Source organism: Zootoca vivipara, chromosome 3 (assembly GCF_965207765.1).
Source record: "Zootoca vivipara chromosome 3, rZooViv2.hap1.1, whole genome shotgun sequence".
In the NCBI taxonomy this organism is placed as follows: Eukaryota; Metazoa; Chordata; class Lepidosauria; order Squamata; family Lacertidae; genus Zootoca; species Zootoca vivipara.
Window position 1 is genome coordinate 36533876 of NC_142586.1, and position 12995 is coordinate 36546870.

The 12995-nt window shown below is 42.9% G+C and overlaps 1 protein-coding gene across 5 annotated transcripts in view; it reads right to left on the reverse strand.

The window, feature by feature from the left end:
* FILIP1 (filamin A interacting protein 1) overlaps window positions 1-12995 on the reverse strand; it is an 83838-nt gene that overhangs the window by 62023 nt on the left and 8820 nt on the right. The window contains exon 2 of one of the 5 annotated variants that reach the window (XM_088665903.1): window positions 10438-10494. The exons of the other annotated variants lie outside the window; for them this stretch is intronic. The gene's annotated coding sequence lies outside the window, so the exon portion shown is untranslated. The remainder of the gene's footprint in view (window positions 1-10437; window positions 10495-12995) is intronic. 5 annotated transcript variants of the gene reach the window in all.

Genomic DNA, 12995 nt, shown 5'->3' on the forward strand with positions numbered 1-12995 from the left:
TGGGCTGCCTATTCTCACCAGCACACCCCCAGAACGACCACCCCTTTTGGCCCTTGGTCAGTTGGGCCAATGGTTTGGGGATGGGAGGTTCAGATCTCCTTCAAATTCCCTGATAATATCCTATGGCTTTTGGGATACTTCTCCAGAGAACATAGGACTGTAGCCTCAATCAGGCTAAATAAATAAATGCAAAATACGCCTTTTGGAACCCAATCCTATCTGAGTTCTTTTCATTTGGGAAAGTACTCTAAAGAACAGACTTCACAACCCTTACAAACTTGAACTTGCGTCTCTTATCTTGCTCTCTGTCTATTGAACTGGATATTTAAATGGTCACTGTTTCCAGAAAGGGATCTCTCTGCTATAATTCCGAGGAAGGGAGATGCAAAGGCAGAGGCTGGTTTTGTTTGCAAATTTCTTTGCCTGACACAGGCTGTATCTGAATGTACATCTGGATGTGTTACCAAACATGTCTAGTGCAGCGCTCTTTGGCACATTAGAGTTTGCAAAGAAAATGGCACAACCACCCTAGCCATTGTTTCAGGCTTGCATTATTGTGTGAAACTGTGTCTGGAGTGGGAACACTGTTGTTAACATACACTGTGCGTGTTCTGGACATGCTTAACAATGGAAGAACTAGGGGGGGAAAGTACATCATACTTTAAAAGAAAACATATACATCTCTGAAATTCATCCCAGAAGTACTGTTCTATACCACCATGTGAGCACTCCAGAGAGTACACAGATACTCTGATTGAACAGCAATGGCAATAGTGCAAAATCTGATCTCAGAGCAATTTTAACTTGGCACAATGCGCCACAGAAACTTCTTTGGATCTGGGAATATGAGTATCTGCATTAAAAAATATTTGTTACTACTATGTCCAAGGATAAATGGTAAGGAATTGTGATTTTTTAAAAATGTATTGAGTTATAGCCAATGCTAAGCCTACTCAGAGTAGATCCATTGAAATTAATTGGCATGACTAACTTAGGTCCATTCATTACAGAGGGTCTAGTCCGATTAGAACTTAGTTGGATACAACCCATATTTTTCCATCTCACCATAGTTCAGTTTGGGCCATTATGTTTCAGATACCTCTGAGATCATACAATGGCTGTTACATATCTTGCCATATGCTTTTTATTAAAATTTTAATAAAATGTAAAGCTCAAACTCCCTGAGTGCTCCCTGGAAGGACAGATCGTGAAGCTGAGGCTCCAATACTTTGGCCACCTCATGAGAAGAGAAGAATCCTTGGAAAAGACCCTGATGTTGGGAAAGATTGAGGGCACTAGGAGAAGGGGACGACAGAGGACGAGATGGTTGGACAGTGTTCTCGAAGCTACGAACATGAGTTTGACCAAACTGCGGGAGGCAGTGCAAGACAGGAGTGCCTGGCGTGCTATGGTCCATGGGGTCACGAAGAGTCGGACAGGACTAAACGACTAAACAACAACAACAAAGCTCAAACTCAGCTGATCAAACTTGATTATGATGATTTCATCAATAGTATAAAAATCAGATTGTGCTCAGGGCAAGGGCAACCTATGGCCCTCCAAATGTTGGACTACAACTCCCATCATCCTTGATCATAGGCTGTGCTGGCTGGGACTGATGGGAGCTGGAGTCCAGCATACTCGGTGGGGCAGTTGCCATTCCTCAAGGACTAGTTATGCCAAAGATATTGGCTTGCATCTGAGGGCAGGAGAGAAGAGAGCACAGTGGTGGAGAACGCAGAAAGGCATTGTCCGTATAGTTAAAGCTATGGTTTTCCCAGTAGTGATGTATGGAAGTGAGAGCTGGACCATAAAGAAGGCTGATCACCAAAGAATTGATGCTTTTGAATTATGGTGCTGGAGGAGACTCTTGAGAGTCCCATGGACTGCAAGAAGATCAAACCTTTCCATTCTGAAGGAAATCAGCCCTGAGTGCTCACTGGAAGGACAGATCGTGAAGCTGAGGCTCCAATACTTTGGCCACATCATGAGAAGAGAAGACTCCCTGGAAAAGACCCTGATGTTGGGAAAGATTGAGGGCACTAGGAGAAGGGGACGACAGAGGACGAGATGGTTGGACAGGGTTCTCGAAGCTACGAACATGAGTTTGATCAAACTGCGGGAGGCAGTGCAAGACAGGAGTGCCTGGCGTGCTATGGTCCATGGGGTCACGAAGAGTCGGACACGACTTAACGACTAAACACCAACAAAGTCAGGCTGTGATCTAAAAAAAACAAAAAACCCATTTAGGTACGTGCAAGGATTTGCACTAATGCAGTGACATTTTCTTACGCCTCCTGCCCATGGCAGCAGCATTTCTGAAGCTTCATAACAGCTTGTCCAGAGGTGCAGAGATATTTTAAGAAGTGGGTGGTCCTCTTAGTACTAAAGATTTTCCACCTACAAAGGCAATTTCAAGGAATATTCTCTTCCTTCCCTCCTCCACTTTCCCACATCCTCTAAAGAAGAGAAGAAGCAACAAAGGCGAGTCAGTATAAGAACAGGGGTGATAAGGACACCCCAAATCCCTTTTCTTCACAATGTAAAGGATGCAGCGTGTTTTGTACATGCTGAGACTAATGCTCAGGGTCACGCCAATTTTTTTAAAAAATGCATTAATTAGAACCTGTCACAGACATTTACGTAAAGGCCCCCAATACAAACAAGCAGGTTCCATGGGGATGTGAGCTGGCCAAAAATACCATGATGATGTAATGATATTTTACTCACTCTCTGGCACTCCACAGTCTTGTTCAGCAGATCCATAGGCCCTGTTTTTCATTAAGTTTACCCCTATGCAGAGTGAACTGGAACAGAGACGAACTTAACCTTTTTATTGTGTGCATTTTGGTGAAAAGATTCAGGCATCAGTCACAGCTACTATGACATAATGTTTTGTTTTCTGCAACACCATTGCTGTTAATTCCAAATATATATCTTGCGCTTCCCCCCCCCATCCCACCGGGATTGTGCTGCCGGGGGCGGTGCACTCCCCCCGAACCCCTGTTTCTCCGCCAGTGATTATATATGTTGGAAGCTGCCCAGAGTGGCTGGGGCAACCCAGTAAGATGTGTGGGGCATGTTGTTGTTGTTGTTTAGTCATTTAGTCGTGCCCAACTCTTCATGACCCCATGGACCAGAGCACACCGGGCACTCCTGTCTTCCACTGCCTCCCGCAGTTTGGTCAGACTCATGTTGGTAGCTTCCAGAACACTGTCCAACCTAGTAAAATTATCATTATGGAATGGGATGTCCCTATTTTCATCAGAGAAATGTTGGAAGGTATAAAAAGTTCAATATTGGGTTGGTCTGCCATCCTAAGACTCCAGATTGGCCTAAGGATATGTGTGCCTCACAATGAAGTTGTTGTTTTAATTCATTAAACATTATAGTGGAACCTGTATTCCATTGATTAACACATGCGTGTGATATACATGTGGCTCTTGATAAAGTTATCTTGCCTAGAAACTCTTCAGCTCACGGTCTTCCCCCAAAATTATTTCCAAAACTGTTTTCCACAAGTCATAAGTTTTTCTTAGTTTGTTTAACAGATGGTGTGTGTGTGTGTGTGTGTGTGTGTGTGTGTGTGTGTGTGTGTGTGTTACTTAATTATATATTATTAATTGCTGCTATTTATCACTGCACATCTCCGTTGCCAATTCAGCCTGTGTTGTTATGGTCTATCATCCTCAAGAATGAAGTATCAGGCCTCTTTCTATGCTGCCAGCCCAAGAGACCCGACGCAGCAGAATAAGACTGACAGAAAGAAAAGAGGAATCAAACCAATTTTTATCTCACACATATACCCTTGCAGAGCCAAAACACTTTCTCCATAAGCTTTTGCTCTTCAGAATATGAAACAACATGAACAAGATTAATGTTGCTCCCGCTGCACTGCAAAGCAAACCAGTTAAAGCAGTCAATGTCACTTGTGGCAGGGAAATGGGGGAAATATGGGAAATGTGGTCATGTGGTTTAGATGTCCTGAAAACCCCAAGTTTCAAACCCTCTTGCCACCACAGGGCAGGAAATATTTGGAGCTGCTTTCCTGGCACATGAAGTAGCAGCTGCTCTGCTTCTGAAAGTTTTCTAGCATGGCTCTTGGTGTTGTCTGACTACAGCAGACAACACCACTGGATAAAAGAAACCTGCAGCAACAGGAAACCAAGGGGAACCACTTAGGGTTGCCAGACTCAATAGAGGACAGGACTTCTGTGCCTTTAATTGCCCTGCTCTCTTTTGAGTCTGGAAACCTTAAAGAGAAACCAGCAGACCCTTTGCTTGGAAATTAAACAAAGGGTCTGCTGGTTTCTTTTTAAGGTTTCCAGACTCAAAAGAGAGCAGGGAAATTAAAGGCACAGAAGTCCTGTCCTCTATTGAGTCTGGCAACCCTAGAACCACTTCAGACCTTTGACTTCCTGCCATTATTTGAATCCAGAAGCTGCTCTGGCTACTTTTAAGCAATACATTGCCTGGTCTCCAATTGCCCAGTTCTGAAGCTTTCCTTTCCTCTGCTTTTTCTCACCCAATACCTGCCTCACAGAGCAGTCATGAAATCACATTGTACCAAGACTGGAGATATAAGCCACTGACAAAATGGCTGAAATACCCAAGGTATGCTCAATACCAGGACGGGGGGGGTGGGGTGGGGTGAGGTGGGGGTGGAGGGAGGCACACAACAGCAAAAAATACAAAAATAAACAAAATAAACTATGAAAGACACACCCCAGTCATCCCAGGGAATGCCATCACATTTCACCCAAAAGGGACTGTCTTGTAATGACTCTCAGTGCAGTGTGGAGTGGACATGGAGGGAGCCAGCCACACACAGGCTGAGCCAGGGCCATGCCTGTCATCGTGATCATCAAATTTATTACCCAATGCCCACCCTTCACCAGCAGGTCCCAGGGTGTGTTGAAATGGGTCATATCATTGTGCCTCAACACCTGTTAAACAGAGAGGAAGAGCTGTTTCACGATTCTGAAACATTTAGCAGGATGAACATTGTAAGGCGCTTCGCTCATTAGAAATTATACATATGCAATTTCTGTATCTGGGACTATACACAAATAAGGGAGGGCCCTACCATTAGGTAAAGTGAGGGAGACAACCTCAGGTACCTGATTTCAGATGTCATGAAAGGGCCACCAATGGTTAGTTAGTTAATAACTTAATACATTATTGCTGTTGTTATTTGTTTTTCCCATGTATTTTATCTGTCTTTTACTGATAGAAAGAGGGAGTGGTACCCTACAAAAGAGAATACTATTCACTGGTCTGCTTGAAGGCCTGCTCTGCTCTCTCTCTCTTTCACACACACACACACACACACACACACATTTATGGCACACATTTCACTTTTTATCTACAGTATTTTTCCATGTATAACACGCCCCTGTGTATAAGACAACCCCTATTTTTTGGGACCCCAAATTAAGGAAATTTGGGGAGATTGCCCAGAGTTGTTGAGCTTCTTTTGAGGGTGTTGCCAACAATCGCTCACCTGCCTGACCACCGCTGCCAATCACACGCCTCGCCGAAGCCACCAATCGTCTGCCCGCTGGCCGCCAGCAGCAGCCAATCACCAGCAGACCTGGTTGCAGCCACCAATTACCCGTCCAATCGCCGCAGACATTCTCCTGCTTGCGGCAGCCACCAATCAGCCACCCCCCTCTGCACTATCCATGTATAAGACAACCCCCATTTTTAACTGTCTCCTCAGGGCTGTCCCCTGAGTTCGCTAGATGACATCGCAGGAGACCGCTGCCTCAGGAGAGCGAGGAAAATTCTCAGGGACCTCTTTAATCTCCTACCTTCAGGCAGGAGATACAAAAGTATAGTCAGCTGCACCAACGGGTTAAAGAACAGTTTTATCTGTGGGCTGTTGGGCTGCTGAATGGGAAAAAAAATAGTGGTGCAATTGACTTCCGACAAGCACACAGGGTGTGAACAAGACTGAGTGTATTGGGGGGGGGGGCTCATTTAATTTCACTGCACACAAGTGGTGTAGTGACAATAAAGGTTTATTATTTTTATTATTTAACATTTTTTAAAATACAAAAATTGTCTTATACATGGAAAAATACGGTATCTATCTATCTATCTATCTATCTATCTATCTATCTATCTATCTATCTATCTATTTTTTTAAAACTGTCTACAACATTCCCCTGGAATTTCTTATGAATATTATAGTCCATGGATCTTTATTTTTGCATCTGGCCTGGACTGGGTACGAGAAAAGTAAACCTGTGTCTTATTACGTGAAATGAAATAGCATGCTAAATAAATACTTTCTCAATTCCATGATCAAAGAGAGAGCTGGAATAAAATTATGCTGTCATTAAAGCCGCGATCCATTAAAGGCTTAGCCTGTGTCACGAACCGTCTATTTTATTGGGCCAAGATGTGGTAAAGGCTGTATCTGGGCCACACTCATTTTTTCTTTTGTTTTCGAGGTTATAAAGCAAGAGCAAGACATGTTTGCCTGTCTCCATCATTCTATACACTAAGTATCTTGAACATACTAATGTAATTATTAATCGATGACTAAAAAAATAAAAATGAACTTCTACAGTGAACCTGCAGTAGGTGAGTCAGAACAAAGTACACATAAATATTGTATCACAATGCATGCATCCTCTGTCCATTGCATTCCTCCAGATAACCTAGGTAATGACTAGATTAAATTAAACACATCAGGTGGTATTCAACTAAGTTTTACTCAAAGTAAACCTGTTGAAATGAATGGTTCTAATTTGTTGTTGTTGTTGTTTAGTCGTTTAGTCGTGTCTGACTCTTCGTGACCCCATGGACCATAGCACGCCAGGCACTCCTGTCTTGCACTGCCTCCCGCAGTTTGGTCAAACTCATGTTCGTAGCTTCGAGAACACTGTCCAACCATCTTGTCCTCTGTCGTCCCCTTCTCCTAGTGCCTTCAATCTTTCCCAACATCAGGGTCTTTTCCAAGGATTCTTCTCTTCCCATGAGGTGGCCAAAGTATTGGAGCCTCAGCTTCACGATCTGTCCTTCCAGGGAGCACTCAGGGCTGATTTCCTTAAGAATGGATAGGTTTGATCTTCTTGCAGTCCATGGGACTCTCAAGAGTCTCCTCCAGCACCATAATTCAAAAGCATCAATTCTTCGGCGATCAGCCTTCTTTATGGTCCAGCTCTCACTTCCATACATCACTACTGGGAAAACCATAGCTTTAACTATACGGACCTTTGTCGGCAAGGTGATGTCTCTGCTTTTTAAGATGCTGTCTAGGTTTGTCATTGCTTTTCTCCCAAGAAGCAGACGTCTTTTAATTTTGTGACTGCTGTCACCATCTGCAGTGATCAAGGAGCCCAAGAAAGTAAAATCTCTCACTGCCTCCATTTCTTCCCCTTCTATTTGCCAGGAGGTGATGGGACCAGTGGCCATGATCTTGGTTTTTTTGATGTTGGGCTTCAGACCATATTTTGCGCTCTCCTCTTTCACCCTCATTAAAAGGTTCTTTAATTCCTCCTCACTTTCTGCCATCAAGGTTGTGTCATCTGCATATCTGAGGTTGTTGATATTTCTTCCGGCAATCTTAATTCCGGCTTGGGATTCATCTAGTCCAGCCTTTCGCATGATGAATTCTGCATATAAGTTAAATAAGCAGGGAGACAATATACAACCTTGTCGTACTCCTTTCCCAATTTTGAACCAATCAGTTGTTCCATATCCAGTTCTAACTGTAGCTTCTTGTCCCACATAGAGATTTCTCAGGAGACAGATGAGGTGATCAGGCACAGATGAGGTGATCAGGTTCTAATTTAGCCATGTTCATTAATTTGAAGTTGCCTACTCCCAGCAAAACTTCATTGAATACTACCAACAGTCTGTATTTTACAAATTACTGTATGCTGTTTCTTTGTTTACTACATTTGCACGTTACACCCCCACCATTCAAGGCATTGTACATTGATTGCCTTGTAGAAAGTGGTAGTTGAACCACACAGAACCAACTCTGCAAGTGTTTCTTTAAAACACGCTGAGCAAGGTAATGAGAAAGAAAAGGCAGCAGGGCAAATGGTTCTTCCTCTTAATCAATCCAAGCTTAATCAATAATCAATCAATCAGATTGTCAGCCACAGTGGTGACTCAGTTCTTAAGGGGAAGTGTGGGGAAACCCATCATGTATCCTGTATGGGAGTATATTCATTGTGGCCTCTCCTTTATCAACTGCCACAAATATTTCTCACATTCCAAGACAGTGAGCGACTTCTTACAGTGTTAACTATTTAGTGGTTCCATAATGGGTGTATACATCATTTGCACCGATTGGGCAGCATATTTAACACACATTTTATTTTTAAATTCACATGCATATAACCATCTTTTTTAAAAACAGAAAAAGGGCTCACTCTGCTGCAAATTTCTTGGGGGCTGCGGGATGCAGATGACCGTTTACAGAGTGGGTGCAAGGGATGTTCGAGGAATTTTAACTGGCCTGATCCTATGCCTGCAAGCACACAAAAACTCCTTCTTGTAAATACTTTTCAAGTTTTAAGTATTTACAACAAGAAGAGTGGGAATAAGAGGTGTTTGTCGGTTCTTTAACTTAAACATCAAGGCTGCTGCTTCTGCATGAGCAAATGGGCAACAGCAATGTCACTGAGAATTCAAATCAGCCTCCTGCTAGAATGTCACAACACTTTACAGTGAAGACCTGAAGCTCTCTGTGCATAAAACAAGACTCTGTAGCTTTCCAAGCTATTATGCATTTTAATTTTAGTGTTACTTATTCTAATCTACCTTTACTCTGAAGCTATTGTCTGCTGGGAAGTTGCCCATTACCTTCTTATCATGCCATTTACAATGGCAAATTTATAAAAAGAAAGGTTGAGAACCTCACGTCCTGTCAAAAGATATATTCCCACTTTAACCAAAAACATACCCAGACATTGCTTGAATTTGGCCCCTTTCTTAACCTCCAAAAGAATTCATTTTGGCAGCGTGCTGGAAACATATAAGAACAATGTAACAGCCACAGTTTGTTTTCCTTCCTGTAATGTTTTATGATTGCATTTTAAAATATGTGTTTATTCGACACTTAGCCACTGTTATCTTCTATATCTTCTGGAATTTTAGCCCTGTTTCAGCCACACACAAAGATCAAGAAAAGCTATTTTCACAATCGTATATATTAAATGTTGTTTTAACTCAAGGAACTATATGGGGGGGCAGGGATGTAAATCTGCTGTACCAATTTGCAGTTCACACAATTCACCCACACACGGTGTGAGCTTTTTGGAGGCCTAGCTTTGTTGTTGCCTTAAGCCCAGCTCCAATATCACATTATCTAAAGTCGGATTTCATAAACTACCTTCTAGATCAGGAGTTCCTCAACTGTTTTTGGCCTGGGGGCACATTTGAAAAATCTGAGAAACTGTTATGGGCACCACTAAATATCCATTTCATGGAAGAATGACTAGCAATGCTCGGAACTCCCTCAAAACAGGCAAAACATCTGCACACATCCAAACAAATAAAAGACAGACAAAAGGGTGTGTGTGGAATCAGGCAATCCTTTAAAACAACATTATTTTTATGTCAGGGGTGCCTGAGATGCCCAGGTGCCAATGAGCACCACAATGTGGACCCCATTTCTAGATACATTTCTTAACTGTTACAGGAGTTTAGTAGGGAAAAGGGTGCATGCTGGCACAGACTGCCATGACCTCTGTGCCCAGCAGTGATCTGGACAGAGAGCTGTAGGCTGTAGGGGCACCAGATAGGGAGCAGAATCTGGATCGGGACTCAGAAAGAAGACTGTGGAAGATAGGGAGATCAGTGTGCCCAAGGTTGTTGGACAAGAACTCCCATAGCAATCTCCCAGACCACCAGGACTTAAACAGGCCAGAGCCTAGCCCCACACAGACACCTTCCCCTGCACCCAAAAAACTAGATACCTCTCACTGCACACCACCAGTCCAGCAGTGTTGGGAGCACACCAGGAGGGAGGCTATGGAAAGAAGGAGGAGAAGGAGTGCCCATTGACAGGCCAGAGGATTGACTCATTGAGGCTCTAAAGCTCTCTCAAGGTGGTGGAGACAGAGGCATAAAAGGCCTTAGTGTGTTTCCAACCTTTATCACGGACAAGCCACCTTATTGGTTTCCCTGTGGGTTTTGGCATCAGACCAGAACACAACAGATCTACAAAATTTACCTCACTGGGGGGCAGGACTGCAGATGCAGCCAGGACAAAAAGACACATGTGGGTCACCACATCCACAGCTATCCTGAACTTCATAAATCTGCATGCACTCATTGCTAACATATTATTTCGGGAGGGTACTCCCCTTGGGCCCCAGGTGGCGATCTCTTTGCCCATTTCTTGCTTCTCCTGGACATGCAAGGGAGGAATGGGTGGGTGAATTGACTAGATAGGGAGGGTCAGTTGCTTACCTGCCTGTGCACTCTCTCCACGTCTCTCTCTCACACACTCTGTCTCTCTCATTGTTTCTGTTTTCATGGCAAGGTGAAGGTGGGGGAGAGCCAATAAAGTGAAAGAAGTGTGCAGATTAGTGAGCAACAAGAACTCTCCTGTTTTATCATCTTCACCGTCTCAATAATTTCAGGGGCTGTATCTGATGGTTGCTCATCTTCCTGTCACTTGGTCCTTGGCACACTGGTGATGGGAGGAACGTGTAATGGGATGCTCTCCATCTCTCCCATTAACACAGTCTGTTAAAATTGCCTGGGCATAGTTACAAGTCCAAATAGCCCTAGGGCCATTTTAAATTGATCTCAATGGGAATAACTTCTAAGTAAGAATTCATAGGATTGTGCTGCATATCCTGCAGTTGAGGCCTCAACATGAAGTCTAGTTGGAGAGGGCATGATATAGATTGAGAGTATTCAGTTTCATCTGCTATGGTAGCAGATGTGGCATTTCAGTCCTTACAGTGTAAAATTTATATGGATGGAGTTTTGTTTTCAGAACAGCCACAGATCAACATGTTTCCTGCTGCAAATGTCAGCACTGCATAGAGACAGGCTTTTGTGTAGTCTTTCACCAAACAGCCTTTCTTGGGATGCTTATAGCTCGTATCATTTTCAATCAGCATCATTCTCTTTTGATTCCCACACGATAACCCCTTTAAGTGAATCCACTGTCCATGCTGCACTGGACTGTTATTTTGATCAAGGCAACAATCCTAATCTGTTTTAAATGAAAGGCAGTTTAATTGAAATCGGCACAATTATTTCCAAAGACATGACTATCAGCACTAGGGAATTGTAGCATCATTATCTTGGGAAGGAATGAGATTCATGCATAGTTTGCAGGAATATGTTATGAGAGGAATCAAACACTTATAATCAAAGCAACAGCTTGGAGGCAGGGTTTATTCTGCGGTTCACCAAGATGTAGCTGTCAGCTGTAGCTGTCAGCAGAAATGTTGAAGAAACACTAGCTGCTTCATACCACCAGTAGGGGAGTGGAGCAATCCTACTGGTAGCTTCAAAACAGATTTGAAAGTCAGACAGTGTTTGCTTTTAGTGTGCCCCATTAAGAACTAAGGCCTGTTCATTCTATTTTCTTTCACTTGGGTGATAAGAAATGTTGAACAGAGTGACACAAGTCAGATCTATTCTTAAAGCAGAAGTTATCGTGACTGCCAAGTAGTGTGGTGTAGTGGATAGTGTTGAAGACCCGAGATCAAATCCCCATTTGGCTACGAAGCTCACGAGGTGACTTTGGGTCAGCCACAATCTCTCAGCCTAAACTGAGACCTCACAGAGTTGTTGTAAGGATAAAATGGGGAGGGGGAAACTCAGATACATTACTTTGAGCTCCTTCGTGGGATATCAATAAAATAAACAGCCATTTCCCACCAATCTTACCAGTGAAAGCTTCGTTAGGATAAACTAAACCACTGTATTTGCACTCTGATTATAGAATCTGTAGTTTTCAGGTATTTTACTATAGGGGTTGAACTAGATGATCCCTGTGGTCCCTTCCAAGTCTATGATTCTGTGATACTTCCATGATCAGAAGATGGCTCAGAGTGGTGGGTGAGAAATCTCAAATATCTCTTCTTTTCAATTCTTTTAATAGATACTTTCTGCCAACCGTTTCAAAATTCCCTCCACATCCATGATGCCTAGACACTTGATTTTTTTTAAAAAAAAGTATGATAAAAGTAGTAGTGTTTTGATGATGATGATGATGATGATGATGATGATGATGATGATGATAAAAGCAGCTGCTGTCAAAATCCTGAAAGCCACAAGACTGTAGAACCTGCAGTTGGAAATGACCATTCTCTTAACTAAACAATGCGTGGCTAGGCTTAGCACTCAGGTGTCAACAGACAGCACAACTGCTACCCTTCCAAAACGACTTGAATAAACAACCTAATTCAGTCCTTGCAAGGGAGGTAATAATAACACCATGTGAGCTATATTGTCAGGTATGCAAAAGGGCTTAAGAGAGAATTCTGTCTGCCGGACTCAAAGGCTTTGAACAGAGTCAGGAATGATGTATGAGGGTGGGGGGGCGAGGGGGGAGTATATGTTTGTTGTCACAGTAACTGCAAATATAATAAACGGGCATTGCTTCATTTCCTTAAACACTCAGGTTGCTGTGCTGAAATAGTTCGTCATGAAGTCTACAATGTTTCTTTCCTTCTGTCTGCCTGTATCTTACTCAGTTACCGGAACTCAGCCCATTACAAGGTTACTTTTAGCCTAAGTGCATTAGAAGCAGAGAAGGAAATGGGAATGGAAAAAGAAAAGAAAAGACTACTTAGCCCCATTGCTTCTCATCTGGGTGTAGAAAAGACCTTATTTTCACAAAGATCTCCTCAATAAACAAAGCAAGCTGGCAGCAGTTTAAAAAGGATGACGTCAGTTCGCTACTGCTTTCAATCACATCCTTGTTTATTTTGCATCTTTCTTCTGTTGTTGTTTTAAGGGGGGGGGACTTAATATGTCTGATAAACTGTAATGGCAACTACTGT